The 17,559-nt window shown below is 35.7% G+C and overlaps 1 protein-coding gene across 4 annotated transcripts in view; it reads left to right on the forward strand.

The window, feature by feature from the left end:
- LOC124642579 (IQ motif and SEC7 domain-containing protein 2) overlaps positions 1 to 17,559 on the forward strand; it is a 185,567-nt gene that overhangs the window by 112,852 nt on the left and 55,156 nt on the right. For 2 of the 4 annotated variants that reach the window (XM_047181021.1, XM_047181025.1), the window contains exon 1: positions 10,050 to 10,273. The exons of 1 other annotated variant lie outside the window; for it this stretch is intronic. The gene's annotated coding sequence lies outside the window, so the exon portion shown is untranslated. Of the gene's footprint in view, positions 1 to 10,049; positions 10,274 to 17,559 lie in introns of those variants that run through there. One more of the 4 variants, XM_047181023.1, reaches the window with a different exon arrangement.

Raw genomic sequence — 17,559 nt, forward strand, 5'->3', positions numbered from 1 at the left:
ACAGAAATAGGCACATCATCTGTGAAAATTTCAGGTCTCTAACTATCACGGTTCATGAGATACAGCCTGGTGACAGACGGACGGACGGACGGACAGAGGAGCGAAAACGATAGGGGTCCCGTTTTACTCTTTGGGTACGGAACCCTAAAAAAGAGCTGAGTTACAATTATATAATCCAGGTTGAAACCTGTTACACGTTGGTACTGGATCAGTAAAGTACCCAGATGATATAGATCACGTAACTTAATGTAGTCTTTTAAGCCTAGTGCTCAATAACACAGGACTAGAAATAAAGTCGTCGATGTAAAGTGAAAATAAGTGCCATTGCAATACAGGGCTGGTTAAAAAAATAGCAACTTTTCAATCGTAGTAGATATACGTACTTACTTATAGAGTATTATGAGCTGTTGTTACCTTATTTTTTTATTATTAACTAGTTTTCACCAGTGGTTACGCTCCCGTCTCGTGACAACAACTCCCCGCACTCGGATAACATACCTGTATTTTAGCCTTCCTCGAGGCTATCCAACCCTGAAAGAACACACGACGATATTACATATCCAGAAAACAAAAGAAGGTTGAGGTCGCATTTCATGAAGATATAAAGGCTGTGGCAAAACTACCAAGAGAATACTAAGAAGTTTTATTATGAATCCAAAAATAAACAACGTTGTAGTTCTTCTAGGTACTTGAATTCATTTAGTACCAGGTTCAAACTGTTACGTTCTACTTTAAAGCCACGTTTGCACTAAGGCTAATAAACCCAAGTTTACATTGACTGTGGCCTCCAGATACTGCAGCCAGTTTAATTACTCTCCCAGTGTAAACTGCGCTTTATGTAATTTATATAAAGCTTCGACTTTTATCTCTACAGATTACTTTACACCATAAACGTCTTAGCAAGACGTAATGTCAGGACTGGAGGCTTTAATTCTTGTTCAGGTAATTTCCGTAATGCTCGTAATAAATATAGCTGGACTGTTGTATAACGTGGACCTGGTGTAAGTTGTGTAGCTAGTATTGATACAGCTTCTAAAGCTTGACTGTGGATTGCTATATGTGCTCTATCTATCTTTCGATTTGGTTACAAAAAATAGACATTTTAACATTACCTTCAGACAATTAGTGTCGAATTTTTATCTTTAGTGAGCAAAGCAAGAGATCATCATCCTCCGAGACTTTTTCCCAATCATGTTGGGGTCGGCTTCCAGTCTAACCGGATTCAGCTGAGTACCAGTGCTTTACAAGAAGCGACTGCCTATCTGACCTCCTCAACCCAGTAACCCGGGCAACCCGATACCCCTTGGTTAGACTGGTGTCAGACTTACTGGCTTCTGACTACCCGTAACGACTGCCAAGGATGTTCACTGACAGCCGGGACCTACAGTTTAACGTGCCATCCGAAACACAGTCAATGGTTTCTAAGATATACTTAAAAAGTACATACAAACTTAGAAAAGTTGCATTGGTACTTGCCTGACCTGGGATCGAACCCGCGCCCTCATACTTGAGAGGGTGGTCCTTTACCCACTAGGCCACTACGACTCGACTGAGCAAAGCAAGAGATAGGTTATAGAAATCTTCCGTGTGTCAGTTCCTAAGTTTTATTGTTATGATCTTCCTTGTTATTTACTTATCTTTCCTTGAAATTATACAAAATGTTGGTTTAGTACTTCATCCATATAAACATGGCATCCCGATCGGCATACATCGTAGTATGTATGTAAACTCAACATCTGCTCTTCGAAAGTATTTGATGCTGAAAAAGCTACATGTTTGTACAAAATTGGAGCATGAAGTTCGATATTGACGACGTATATTTTCCCGATCTCTGAGGGAATAAAAAGTTTCGGAATCAGAAACTATGAGGAGTATTTGGAAATTCTGTACGTCAAATTATTTCAAAAATATGCTCTTGCTTTATAACATGAACTAGCTTCTGCCAGCGGTTTCATCCGCGTCCCGTGGGAACTACTGGCCGTACCGGGATAAAATTTGTCTTTGTTATTCGGGAAGAGTCTAGCTTTCCAATAGTGAATGAATATTTCATATCAGTCCAGTAGTTTCACAGCCTTTAGGATACAAACAAACCAACAAAAAATCTTTATTATATTAGTGTACAAAGAGTAATATGACTTACTTATGATTTTTTATATTCAGTAACATAGCGTATAGACAGTCAGAACGGTACATTTGAATGTGAACCAAATCTCCAACGCGGTCTCACCTTGAAACACTGATCGAATTACGATCGCTCACACTAAGAAACTCAAATGTCATCTAATTAATACTTGAAATAAGATATTTGTGCAACAAACGTCCTACTTGTCTTGTTCCTAAAACATACTGGAGCGATACTTCGCACAGAGAATTTGCAACATTACCGTTGGGAAATAATTAATGCACCATAGCATGTGGTCTGAATTCTGATTGCTGCGATCACGAATGAGCCTCTCGAATATTCAGTTACTTGAGACAGTTTGCGTACATTTCCGCTACAATAGCTTGGATTTTTAAGGTTCCGTACCCAAAGGGTAAAACGGGACCCTATTGTTTTCGCTTCTCTGTCCATCCGTCCGTCCGACCGTCTGTCTGTCCAACTATCACGGTTTATGAGATACAGCCTATCTCATAAACCGTGATAGTTAGAAAGTTGAAATTTTCACAGATGATGTATTTCTGTTGCCGCTATAACAACAAATACTGAAAACTAGAATTAATTAAATACAAAAAACGTGATTTTTTTTTGCTCGATTTCTAAATAATGGTACGGAACTCTTCGTGCGCGATTCCGACTCGCACTTAGCTGGTTTTAAAAATAATGGTTGACATACATTTATATAACTATACTCTTGTTGTTTAACGGAGTGGCCGTTACAGTTAGTGTTCATGTTGAACTTGTTATTTTATTTTTGGATTAGGTAAGCAGTATATTGCTTGTATGTTTCGCGATTTCGTTCTAAGCGATGTTGTATTAATATAGGTTTAGACGAGATCAATAGTGAAGTTGACGTCTTTCAGCTAAGTTGATGAGAATTTTAAATTGATATTCAATACTTGAATAAATGTTCCTGTGTTAGCACAAGCTCAATAAGGGTTTAAGGATTTACTGAGCAAAAGGTCATTTCTGAAGATCATAATTTATGGATAGTTTTCTAATTAATCTCTCTTTAAAGTCAAATGCTGATCCTTTATGCTAATCACCAATTAGAATTTTAAAGTAAATTATATAGTTTATTCATAAGTGCCCTTCGGAAATCGTTTTTCAAAGGATCAAGGGGTTTTCGTAATTTTGAAAATTCTATTTCCCTGCTCTCGAATAAACCTTATTTCCATGTTAATCTGTTATCGAAACCAATTACACGAGATTATGTTTTATCCTAAATCGATTTTTAGTTGGGTGTTAATTATTACTCAATCGACTAACTAGGTCATTGATGTATGAAAATATTTAGGAAACAACTATTTCAGATAGAGACATAAGTCGAAAAAAGAAACGAATTAAATAAAAAAATAATTTCATGTCTCCAAAGACTAAACTTAGATCCTGCCACAGATTAGAAAATAGACGTTAATTAAGCTTCTGTGACATAGTAACTTGTTACTTGAAGTCACTCAGCAAACTAGCGTAGATTATACTGACTAACGAATCAACATACTCAGCTTAGGAATTCCCAAGGCAGGTTGCTATTCAAGAAAAATCGGACGTGGGCCCAAGGATTTTATTCGAATGGTGTAGTATAATTTTTCACTGTTTCTGTTTTAACTTTTGTTTAAAATATAACCTATCTTATTTATCAGTCTATAATAAAGAATTAAATTAGGAAAGGTCTGTCTGTCTGACTGTCTATCTGTTACACTTTCACGTCTAAACCAATGAACTGATTTTAATAAAATTTGGCACAGAGATAGATTTGACCTTGAGAAAGAACATAGGATAGTTTTTATCCCGGACTTTTGAAGAATTCTTTTGGAAACGCGATATAACCGAATTCTACGCGGGAGAAGCCGCAGGCGGGAGCTGGTATTAAATAAGTAGGAATTAAATTACTTACCTATTAGGTACTGGAAAATATTTTCTTAATTCTTGAATTTTTGTGGCAGGTTCTTAAACAACACATAGCTTTATGAATATTAAGTATCGTATAATATTAATTTAGTTAATAAATAATTCTTATAGGTATAGTAGGTCAGGTATTAAATTACTTAGGTAACGCAAAAAATGCCTCTTTCTTCGTCTTTTTGACTAGGTACTTTCGTATTTTTGTTTAAATAGGCAAGTGTCTTTGGAGTTGCTGGCTGTCATGGAACATCTTTGACTGTGTCGTTACGAGTATTCAGAAGCCAGTAAATCTGACACCAGTCTTGCATAGGGGTACTAGATTGACCGTGTAATTGGGTTGAGAAGGTCAGGCAGTCGCTCCTAGTAAAACATCGGTACGCAGCAGATTCCTGTTAGAGAGACTGAAAGCTAACCCCAATATAGTTGGGAAAAGGCTAGGCAGATGAATTTTCTTTTCAGTTTCAAGTTTTTCAAATGATAAGTATAAAACTTTCTACCCACACTTTTTACATAAGCATGAGTTACTTAGATAAGCTCGAATAAAATAAAACGTATATTCCAGCTTTACCCTTACATTTTCACAGGCATATCTAAACAGATATATACCTACTTAGACAAGACATGTGAACGATGCTCAAAACTTGTACATACATAATATTCTCTGTCGCGTGACGTGTCTAGTTTCTGGAATGTTACACACAAACAGAGTGAACACATCAAAAGGGCATGTTACATCCCTGCAGAAATGTTAAGGTATGTTTATGTAGCAAGAACTTTGTACAAAAACCGGCCAAGTGCGAGTTGGTTGCGCATGAATATAACTTATTCACAAATATGAATTCGTTTTAGTATTCATTTCAGTATTTGCTGTTATAGAGGCAACAATAATAATACGTACTAGCTTCTGCCAGCGGTTTTACCCGCATCCCGTGGGAACCTCGGCATGAATCCGGATAAAAAGTAGCCTATAGCCTTCCTCGATAAATGGGCTATCTAACACTGAAAGATTTTTCTAATCGGACCAGTAGTTCCTGAGACTAGCGCGTTCAAGCAAACAAACAAACTCTTCAGCTTTATAATATTAGTATAGATTCACAAAATGATTTTGAAGAAGAAGATTACGTTGGTGTATGACCATCTAAAATATGAATTCGTTTTAGTTTTCATTTCAGTATTTGCTGTTATAGAGGCAATAATAATTATATGTATTGTGCGAAAATTTAAATCCAGCCATAACACCAGGAAGTGGGGTTTTTGAGTGTGCTATATTTTGTAAATATTAAAAAAGTGCTTATAAATCTAATTGTTTTCAGTAAATGATTTTGACTTTGAATATGGGGACAATCGGAAAGTGAAGTCTTAGTAATAGTTCGCTGTTTTACTCTTTGGTTACGGACCTCTAAAAATACAGTTGATACGCGTTACTACTCGAAAATGTTTGTGTTTATCGATGTATTTCCCAGGTGGTTGGCTTGGCATGTTTATAGTTCCTTTCTTTTGCTCGATACAGTTTTTTCCTTGTATTATAACTACATCAAAGCTTTCTAAGTAGGTTGAATCATGGACGTTTCCCTAATTAGAACAATCTGTCCTTAATTCATTAGTAGTGGGCCGTAGATCTGTCATATTCAGAATGTTGACCTAATTATGAACGATATTCTGAGTCCATATCTATTTCCGTATAAAAAAACAAGACGCCTACTCGAAAAAAGGCCAATGAGTTGTTGGTAACATTAGACAAGCATATATTAGTTAATCTTATGCAAGAAACGCGGAACTTAAAACACGCTTCAACCCGTTTTTGGGTAATATCATCAACAAATCAGTAAATAAACATTACATAGTTTAAAAGTCCATTTTACCAAACAAGATAGTCGAAGGTAAACATTTTTTAAGACTAATGTTCTTCAAAAGTTTGGAAATTCACGCTTAAAAATTTGTAATTTAACCAACCGATTACAAAAAAGCTTTGATATAAAATTGGTCCCTCATATGACACCATCATTTATTTTGGAATCATTTATTTCAGAGACCTAGCTATCGTTAGTCCTTACTCTTCATGGCTTCGAAGCAATAAAAATTAAAGACTCATTTTTAGAAAGATTGAAGACTAATAAAATAAATATTGTAAAACCGTAGATTACCAAGGCAATATTTTAAGAGGGTTTTACGAAATTTCAAGCTAAAATAGGGAACATAATATCATTAACAAATCATTCAGTTCGCAGGCCTGGCTATAGTTAATCAATACCTGCATTGAAGCAACAGTAACCAAACGTAACACAGTTAAAGGCCTTGCAAGCATCAAAGCACCGCTCTCCGTTAACATGCGACGGTTACCGTCCAGTCCAGTTTACTCATGGAGAACAAAATAACTAGTGGAGATGCCTTAACGAACTGTTGGGGCTGCGGGATTGTTCGAAAGAATTACCGCGGCCCTGGAACATAAAAGGCCTACGACGGAACACGACGGTTTTAGTCAGTAAGAGTCTGACACTCCCTCACCGCTGCTAACCCACAGCGGGAGGGGCCATAAGATGATTTTTGACGTCGTTAAAAAAAAAGATGTCTCAAAGAACACGAACGCCTGGTTAGTTCCTTCGTAGCTGATCGTTTTGGTCATGCTCACCGTACGAATTTGTCCTAGAAGAAGGCGCCTGACCTACCTGCATTATGGTATCTCCGCTCATCTTTCCTTCCGAGGGTTTACTGGAACGCGACTAGCATATATTACTGAACGGAATTAACTGGTGATTCTAAGTGGCTCGATGCTCTTTGCAACATGATCGATGGTGATTTAGAGTAACAGATAGTGTAGCTAATTAGGTTTGTAACTAGATGATTTTATCGAGTAAGATGTATTTATAGACGTGTTCTTATTAATTGCAATATTAATTTATTATATAGAATAATTTCCATGATTATGAAGTTGACCCTATTCAGTACCCTGTAAGACAATGAGTTCAACTGAATACATAAACTGGTTTAGGTCTCCTCAGTTATTCAATAAGGTCAGGTGTTAGGAAATTTATATTTTGACTCCCATTGGTTCCAAATCCCAATCTCTATGGTGTCTGGCCTTTGTACCGGAAAATCATCCTAAAAAAATAGGTTAATCTCGGTCGTCGGATTGAGCATTATGTTGCCACAAAAAATAAATACAGTCGACTCTCGTTAATTCAAACCTGCGATAATTCGAACCTCTCTTTAATTCAAAGTTATCACGAGTTCCCTACAAAATCTCTTTATATTTCGAACTAAATCAATACATTTTTATGCACTTGGTAATTCAAACGAAAAAATCATTGCTATGTAACAAAACGACGCGTTATTTCGAATTCCTAGTCGTCCAACACTCGACAGTTCAAAGTTGCAGAGAGAAAGGGGCGGAAAGAGTGAGGTTAGTCAGAGTCGGAGAGCATTCTGAATTCAGAGTGGCAGCAATCTGCTCTGTAGCAAACCAGTATGACGACGGGGTTGTTTCGAAAGATTACTTAATTCATATTATGAATAAGTACATGTGTGTACACAAATGTATTTTTAAACTTTTGACATTGTTATAGTATAGCAGTCAATAAATAATAATTGATCAACACTTGATAAAAATCAAAATTAAAACTCATTTATTCAAACTTGGCTGCAAAACTGCACTTTTCGAACGTCAGAAAAAAATTACATAAGACAGCCCCCAAAACGCCCACCCTTCACCACTTCCTATGTGTTTTTGCTGGGAAGAAGAAGTGGCGCAACAAACTCCCCAGCAACATAGCGATAATTCGAAATTCTATTTATTTTCTCTCACAAATTTCGAACCATTTAGTATTTCAAAAACTCGATAATTCGTTATATTTTTAGAGTCCCTCGAGTTTCGAATTAACGAGAGTCTACTGTAATATGTTCTGTGCAGTAAAGAGTTTCTCCGTGTTTAATGATAATTTACTTGACGTATTAAAAAGTTACGTGCACTTACATCATATTTCTCAATTCAGCTAAATTAAATGTTTTTAGCCATGCAACAATGCAGTAAATAAAATAGTTATTTAGATTTAATTATTGCACATTAAAATAACTGTTAAAATTATAATTGGAATTTATTGTGATCGAGTATCAAAAACAGTCATTAAAATATCATCATCGTCATTAATTGAAATCGTATCGTGTTTATTATTGGTATGACCATCAAGCGTTCAAATATCTAATTGAAACGAAATCTCAATGTCACATACAGAATCGACGAACATTGGAAATAATAGCCCGATTTCATAAAACATTTTATCTTCGTTGTTTTTCGCAGGTGCGCTATACCACCTGTCGCTTACAATCTAACTAGTAACATGTTTGTTACCAAACTCGTATGAATCGTACATTCACCTGTTCTACTAGACAGATAACTGCTTAGGTACAGACAGAAGAGTCTCTATGGTATGGAGTACGGAGTAAGACCCACTCTTTAGAACCGTGCAACTAGCTATTGACGTTTCTTAAGCACCTAATACCTATCTAGTATATAATATGAAATAAAATCCCATAAACCCATATATGCCTCAACGGCGGGACATAGCTGAACTTATTTTAATTGTTTAAGACCTGTATTTATGATGCATCCCTATAATCTACAATAAAGATAATTTGATTTGCTTTGATTTGAACCTGGTCTATATGAAACAAAAACCTTTGACTTTGAGATTCCAACAGTACCTAACCTGTCCGAATCTGTCAAATATTACCAATCGAACCTTAACCTTCCACTATTGTGATAACCTTGAAAATCAATTGAAAAAATTTGACAGATTGAGGTAGGTTGATGTCTGTACGATCTGTACGGTGGCTACGCAAAGGGGTAATTGTAGCAGTGGGTCAACCGCAGTCCGTTGCGCCGGCGCCGCATAAATGTTTCCAATACCTCGAATCACTTGTGCGTTGACTAACAACATCCTTCACTTTACTAGGTAAATGATCTCCTCGATTCCCCCACACTAAGAAAAGAGGACCAACTTTTTTGGTCCTTTCATCGCTTTCGTAGCCAGAGGTTTTTACTTAAGTTATAGACATAATTCACGCCAATATATCAATACTAAAAACTCGTTTTACAATTAGTCGCAGCCAATAAACAAAATAAAACAATTAATAAGTCGCTTGACATGTTCTATATTGGTCAATAAAATGTACAATGTTATTAAAAAGCGATCGCAGTCGCATTCGGTCAGCGTAGGACCGGTTCACAAACGACCTTGCGTCCGCGCACGTTCACTTACTGATCTACAGATTGAGGCTTCGTAACATTTGTTTATTGGTCGTTTTGTACAGATATGGTGACTGGTCTTTCTTGACTTTTACACAATTCTCTAAGCGATTTTAAGTGTTTCTAATATTCTCAAGGTAGTTCTTTTGCTTCACGAATCATCTATTAATGTCTTGCAAATAACCTCACTCATTATGGCGATCAAGTGTTGATGCGTGAGTGTCATCAGCTAAAGTAACACCGTGCCATTGACCTTCGTGTACAAACACATCACCTTGAGGCTCCATTGTATCAGATTCACAGCTGTTCCTAGCTGTTTGTATAAAGTGACGCACCAACACTTGCTTTATGTAGCGACAGGTGGTCATACAGCCCAAGTTGTCAGGCTTCGTACCAAACGCGGACAGGAAGACCAGATGGCAAACGTTCCCAGAGATGTCCTGTTGCATGTAACTTTGTCATGTGTTAACATAACGAAGCTGAACATGCATTCCGGTATATCTGGTTACAGCTCACAACAACCCACTTGATTACCTGTCAGTTATATCTGCTTTTCCCCTATCAATATGTACGTGTTTACTGGTCATCGAGCAAAGAAACTGACCGTCTCTTAGAAAGCATTTCTTCAGTTTTTCAGCAAAAACAGCGCTTTTAATACTTATTCCAACGGTTTTGTGCGCAAGAGTGTTGCTTTCTCTCAAGCGACGCGTCGCTGACTACGCATGCGCCAAGCCAGTCGCTCACGGCCGTTCAGTGGGGCCGCACGCGTCGGTGTATCAGAATTTCGCGAATCGAACAGTCGGCGGGTCGTTCCGCCGCCTTACGTCAGAAGCCAGTGTTACAGTGTCCACAGTGCAAAAACAAATATTTTGTGATCAAACACTTGGGACTTACCAAGGTTAGCAGTGTTGTGTTGCAAAAACAGGAGGATCTCAAGTGTATATTTTTTTCTCAACCATCGTCACGCGGTTTGACTCTTTTTTCTATACGTTTCTTATTTGTGATTCTGTAATTGTGTTCGTAATTATTCTCGATTGACGTAAGGACGTTCCAGTTAGATGATCTTCCGATTCATCATAATCTTAGCTATATATTTCTGGGCTATTGTCTTTCCAAGATTCTTTGTGAACATCGACTTCTAGTTTGTCCTGTTACTAATGAATGCCATTTTAGAAATACAGCTCGTTTAATATGGAAGAGCTTATGCGTCAGTTGCTTAAAACGAGATTTGAGTAGGAAGCTGTATCTCGGGAGTAAATCACCTTGAGATCCGGTATCACACAACCGAACAGTTGAAAGTGAAACGATTGATATAAATCTGTTCATTAATCGAATATTTACTATTTTGATGATATAATAAAAATAATAAAACAAAAGAAGATGTATATCATCATACAACGAAATGAAACATAAAAGGTTGAAACCGCCTTGCTAACGATGCGATGTACGAGTACCTTTAATAACTTGTGATATGACGTTTTCAAATGGTATAAATAATTATAACATAAATACTGTCACGCAGAATAAACGTGAATCTGATAACAGAATCATTATTGCTAGGTATGTCTAATAATAGCTAATTACACACTTTGACGCGGAACTTCACGATGTCCAACAAAAATGTTCACTTTATAGTATATGTTTAGTTTGAATTTCTCAGGTTCTTTCGTAAATGTTAAATTCCTGCTTTGCTTAAAAATCTAGACACACGGAACCTTGTAGAACGTTCGAAAAAACTGGCAATGCAACCGCTAAACTTAGTCAAGTACCTAAATGAGGTTTGTGATTGAACTTCGTATATAAAATTTTAGAATTTTCTGTTCAGGGCTATCATACCATGCTATCCCATAGAGTGCTATTTTGGCACTTCTTATATAGTTTTCATGTGATTAATATCACACAGTCAGAATTCCTTATATTTGTCATCAGAGCAAAAAAAGATCGATAAATATTTGTCACAATATTAAACACAAAATATTTCTCACGGCTTATCGAGAAGTTTATCAGTCTCACAATCCATGAGACGTGAGATAAAATGACTGAAATGATAAACAGAGAACATTTCCACTTAAAGCCTTTAAATTAGGTCAGTGATGATATGTGGGATATATAAACAATCACCGACGAAACTCTTCCTGAACCACAGATTGAAGAAGATATTCAAAAAGTAAAAGTAACTGATCGAAATAAAAGTATCAAAATATCAATAAGTAATTCCCTCTGATATAACGGGATCGTTTGAGGTTCCAAGTCAAACAATTTCTGAAACAGATTACATTTACAAAAGACGGCTCCTTCGAGGCTTTTAGCGCTCAGTTAACTTAAAGATTTGCGACATAAAGAATCCTCAAAAATATTTCTTTAAGGAGTTTTGATAAAATTATAACGGCTGTACTTTACAACTTGGGAAAAGTTGCGGTTACCTTGTATTTTAAATTTCCTTGGAATAATCAGGGGATGTCTTACAAATGCAGCTGAATATTTAACGTAGCAATGATCTTCAACTTGCAATATGCCAAATTCTGCTACACCATTACTACCAAGTAATCTTTGATCTTCACTGTCATTGACGTCATGTAGGTATCTTATTTAAACTAATCGCCGTAATTTGTATTTAAGTTTTGTTCTCTGCGTTTGTGACAATAATTATTTCCTCCGTCTTAAGTCTAAAGAGTTGTTCGTGTTTTCTTAACAACTCGTTCAATCACCTCTTGGACGTTATGTTTTTCTTGCTTCTGCATACTTTCTCGTTGTTTCTCTGCCGTAATTAGTAGTTTCCCATCACAAATTGTTGTTTTTATACTAAAGTTGGCGCGTGTTTTATAGAATCGCCTCGGATGTTCTCTTATATGGTGTAATGCACCATACACGTTGAGTTTCATATTGTTAATTGATTTATCGTCACGCTCTTTTCCTTTATAGGGTAAGCGCTGGTCTTCAACACCAAGAACCCCGTTATTATTCAACATTATGTATTTATGTAGTGTTCATTCATTCTTTTTCAAGGAAATGTACTTGAAGGTGATTTATTGTCTACATTTTTAATAAAGTGTATATTTAAGGAATCTATATCCGCACTTTGGTTCTGCTGTTTTTTCAATAGAGATGTCACGTTGTAGATTTTTTCTGAATCTTACTTTTTGTGCTGTAACAACATGGCAGAACAGAGTGAGCGATGACTGTCACATTTTTTGTAATAATTTGTCTCAAGTCTTTTGTTACGTTCACTCTTACCTTCGTTTAGTGAGGCTTCATGAGATTCAGTTTCAGTTTTGGTTATAATTTAATTTGTTACGTCAGTCTCTATTTCTTAACTACTTTTTTGCTTGTTGAAAAATATTATCAAAATAATAAAATCAGCGTCTATCAAGATGGAAACTACTTTTATTCCTTTATTTACTAGTTTTAATACATTATACAATTTCGTCTCGTTCGGTGAGTGTTTCAAATGGATGAGCTTAGAAAATAATAGTTTGTTTATTCGACAAACGCAGACGTGATGATATTTCCTTCAATTTTGTAACTTTTATTACAACACTGAATGTTTCAAATAATCGTGATTGAGTACTTTTTGTTTTGTAAGTGTTACAGTAAGTGGATTATAAGAGGTGCTATTGACTTGGTTTATTGTTAAACCAGTCCATTTGTTATTGGGAAATATCGATTGTCTAAGAGTTTTTTTATTGATATCTGCTTCCTTTACTTGTTGAGTTACTTTGTTCCTCTGTTTCCTTGCTGCGAATTTTAGCAAAATTTTCCATACAACTTTATTTAAATTATATAATTAATCTTCAGTCTTAGCCTTAGCTTTATTTTTAATACTTCTAAATCCAACGCGTCAGGTATGACGCAAGGCGTATTATAAAAGTCTACTCAAGCTTATAATGATGTCGTCTATGCCGCAAATAAACTGCTTATGGCCAACTTTCAGAGAAAAAGAGGTAATTTTCTGTTGTCTTTTTTATAGTCAGACGAATCTCACAGTTCATTAAAAATAATTGATGGATGGGTTATGAAATAAATGGGTCTTATTTCGCATTTATAAGCCTACAATTTGTTGTGACATCATTTAGCATATCATCTGTCTAGCCTATTCCCATATAATTTTGCAATTATTAATTAACATTATTTATGGTATTATATAGAGGTATTATTATAAAGGTTTTGCGGTGCAATCGGCCAGTATAATCGATTATTCGCTCCTTAAGGCAGGAACGGCAAGACGAAGTGACCTTTACATACCCTGATCTATTCTTAGAGTTCATCCATAACTTTTATCATACTTAGTGTTTTATTAATTGGTGCAAGCGTTAAAACTCATCGTTTGCCTAGCCTTTTCCCAACTATATTAGAGTTGGTTTCCAGTCTAACTGAAGGCAGCTGAGTACCAGTGTTTTTCATGGAGCGAATGTCTATCTTAACCGGGAGATCCGATACCAGTTGTAGTAGTAGACTGGTGCCGGACTTCCTGGCATCTGATTACCCGTAACGACTGCCATAGATGTTCAAATGACAGCCAGGCTCACCAATTTTACGCTCAAGCGTTAAAACTGTCATTCTTTAATTGTCTTCTATTTCTAAATTTTATCTTGCTGATAGTTCAAAAGATTGTTGTATGTCGCTAACGAGTTATACGTTGTCATTCCAACGTTTCTGACCATGAACTTAACCACGTATACCTACAAATGGTTGACAATAGAACCCCAGCTGACGTGGGTGTGTATTATACAATGTACAATTAGTGCACCATATCGCTTCCGTCTGTAATCTCACCCCTATTATTATCTTTATCATAACCATTGTTCTTTTATATCTCAGCATACTGCCTAATGTCTTTTAAGTCTTGGACCAAAAGACCGGGTACTCGGTTTTTTTATCTTAATGAAAGTGTCCTTTACTTTTTTTGAGATTCTGACTTCTGTCATGGCCGTGATTCACTTTCACTTTGAAGTATTCATATTGTTGTGAAATGTTGTGTTTGTTGATGAATTTCATGTGAGAACAGCTTACTGTGTGAACATTTGACTTGTAATCTGTACTAATAGAATAAAGAGGAATCATTTTTTTTTGCTCTGAAACTATCGAACTGATTTTTAAAAATCACTGTTGGAAAGTTACACTCTTCCCGAGTAACATAGGCTTAGGTTTCATCCCAGTACCAGGCCAGTAGTTCCCACGGGAAGCGAGTGAAACCGCCAGAAAACGGCTAGTATGTGTTATTTCGATTTTGGTTTTAACATAAGCCTTTGATACTGTAAAGCAATACTCATGCTACCCCCTATCATTGGTTCCAACGCATTGGCGCTAATTGTAATGGTTTACCGATAGATTTAACGAATATCTTCTATCACAATGGACAGTCGATACGGTTTTATGACTGAATTTATTTTATCAGTAAGCCTTACCATCTATGCACTTTAATATTCTAGATTGGTACTAAAATTCATTTTGATTAAAGTGTTTCAGTATAATTTTATTGTTAACGTATTGCCACATTTGCACAAAACTCGGCCAGTTTCTTCATCAAAAGTTAAAGTTAAAGTTATGGCTAAAGTAATGTCTAAAGTAAAAGTAACGGTTAAATTCAATTTTTCTATTAGTTTTGCTGTCACTTTAGCCTTGAAAAAAACGAATTTGACCGTTATTTTTACTTTAGACATTACTTTAACTTTAACTTTTGATGAAGAAACTGGCCGTTAAAAAGATATAACCGACTTAAGTTATGTCATGTAACAAAATTTACACTGGCTCTACCAAATGAATTATACTAAAGTAATATGTAACTAAAGCTTTGTGAATACTCACATAAACAAAAGCGTGAAAATTGTCTCATTTAGTTAAAAAAAAACTCAATTAGCCATATTATTCAATACTTCAAACTTGGTAAATTACTTATTTTTGTTCTAGACTTGTTCTCTTTTTATAATAATGGCTACCTCTTAATCTTTATAGACACAGCTGTCGTTTGTATTGACAACGTCAAAACTTAGCTCATGCGCAAGTTTCGAGTATATGTGGAAGATGGAAGATCCTAAAATACTTCATTCTTTAGTAAAGCAGATTGTCACACCATTGAAAAAATATTTTATTAAGTAATTACAAATATTCAATGCATATTTATGAAATCTGAAAACAATTTATGAAATCTGCATTGCTAAAACTACATATCGAATACCTATGTTTATTATTTTTTTATTTAATCTGAATTTCAGAAACTTTTTTACATAATTAGTCATTAGTGTCTAAGAAAGATTCACTTGATAAATTAATTAATAAGGTAATATATGACCTGGATTCCCTCCTTTTATTAATTTTTTGCACACTTAGATTTTATCTTATAACTAGACAGATAGCGATCGCAAACCAAGTTGCTAGCATATCTTCATTTTATTTTTTGCTTCACTCGAGCATTGCAAACACCAGCGATCATGTGTGATATTGCACCTAGTAAGAACAAGTCACCTTTCTAAATCTGTAACCTAGTTAACAGACGTGATAAGTGGAGAAATAGACGGCCGAATCCTTCCGTGATTATCATGTCCCGCTGTGTACATTACAAGCTAACGAACTATTGTCACAAAGATACGCTTTTCCCTTCGTCTCTGTGATTAATGCTATTCTGTTCCTACGATAGAAACCTTATGCATTCGAGAATGATGTGAGATTTATCTTCAACGTATGCCCTTTCGATCATAGCTAGTAATAAAACAGGTTAATTTACTATTTATTTTATTTAGATAAAAATCGTCGTCTGATTGTTGTTGCTTGTTTATATTTATTTACGGCTTTGTTGATAACAAATACGTACTATCTAGTAGTCAGAATAAATTAATCAGTTTTTGTTGTCTTGTTTTAAAACCTATAAGCGGCAATATTCGATGTGTGATTAATTTTAATGTCACCATCAATACCTATGGAATCTACTTGTAAATTAGAACACAACAAAAAAATGCTATTGAAAAAGGCATTTTTATAGAAAAAATATCTTCTAAAAGTATTATATCAAACACCCATAGAATACCTGTATCTTTTAGTATGGGACCCACACTACGGGTCTATGAAGTAGACATGATTTATAGTGCCCATACATTGTCGTTACTGTCATATGTTGCCTCCGTGATCTAATTGTGTGATACGTGCCCCGGGATATTTGTTATGGGTCATTTTAGTAGTTTCTACAGCTAAAACTGTTACCTATTTCTACTTTTTACAACAACAAAAAAAATAGTTTCAAAGAAAACTAGGTGTTCCGTGGTTTCACCCACGTTCCGAGAAAACTACTTCTCGCACCCGGATAAAATATAGCCTATGTCATCCGGGGATAATGTGGCTTACCAACAGCCAAAGAATTTTGCAAATTGTAGTTTCGGTCCCATTAGGGTATAAACAAACAAAAGAATCTTTGTAATATTAGCACAGATAAATAGGTGACCATTGCAAACCTTTAAACTGACGCTTATCAAGTAAAACACAATTCATATCACAGTCCTAATCTAATTAACAACATCAAAGACAATATCTAGGCTAACATCCCCACAAACAAACCGACCTCCGTCTTAATCAGATCTCACCAAAAGCTAGGAAACAAAGCCTGTCAAATGTAGGTACATAGATGCCTTGTGCTCCCTACAGACCCCTTGACAAACGTCATCTGCCCACAGCAAGCGTGGGTGGCTCCCTAAGGAGCTGGCATTTCGTTGGTGCCAACTTGAGTTTAATGGATCTTAATTAAAGCACTTGCATTGAGAGACTTTCGGTTGGCTTTTAAGAAAATTGAAGTGCTTTTTGCATTGTTTAAAGTATAAAATAGTGAGTCTGCAGTAAGATTTGCTTGTATGATAAACGGTCTCTGCTATTCCGTAACGACTATAAAAGTGAATGAGCAAGCAATATATATGTTAGCCGATGTTGCTAGCCAGACAAGGAGGAAATGAAAGAACCTGAATTAAGTTCTTGGTCTACTTAATTATTTAAGAGAAAGGTTGACATAATCACAAAATAAGGAAGCCGGTAGAAAGTTAATGTCATTAACCAGACTTCAACTTTAACACCGCATAAATAATTAAAGCAAGCCAACTTCACCATAAAGGAAATAATATAAAATGCGCAAACAACAGAAATTGCGTTAACAAAACCGAATGTGTTGACGGAAAGTCACAAGTTCTCAACATAAAAAAAAAATAAAGTACATTTATTTAAAATTCACGCAATATTTTCCGTGAAAGTGTCATGGCTGCGACAGAAACGCTCGATT

Source organism: Helicoverpa zea, chromosome 25, assembly GCF_022581195.2.
Source record: "Helicoverpa zea isolate HzStark_Cry1AcR chromosome 25, ilHelZeax1.1, whole genome shotgun sequence".
Lineage (NCBI taxonomy): Eukaryota > Metazoa > Arthropoda > Insecta > Lepidoptera > Noctuidae > Helicoverpa > Helicoverpa zea.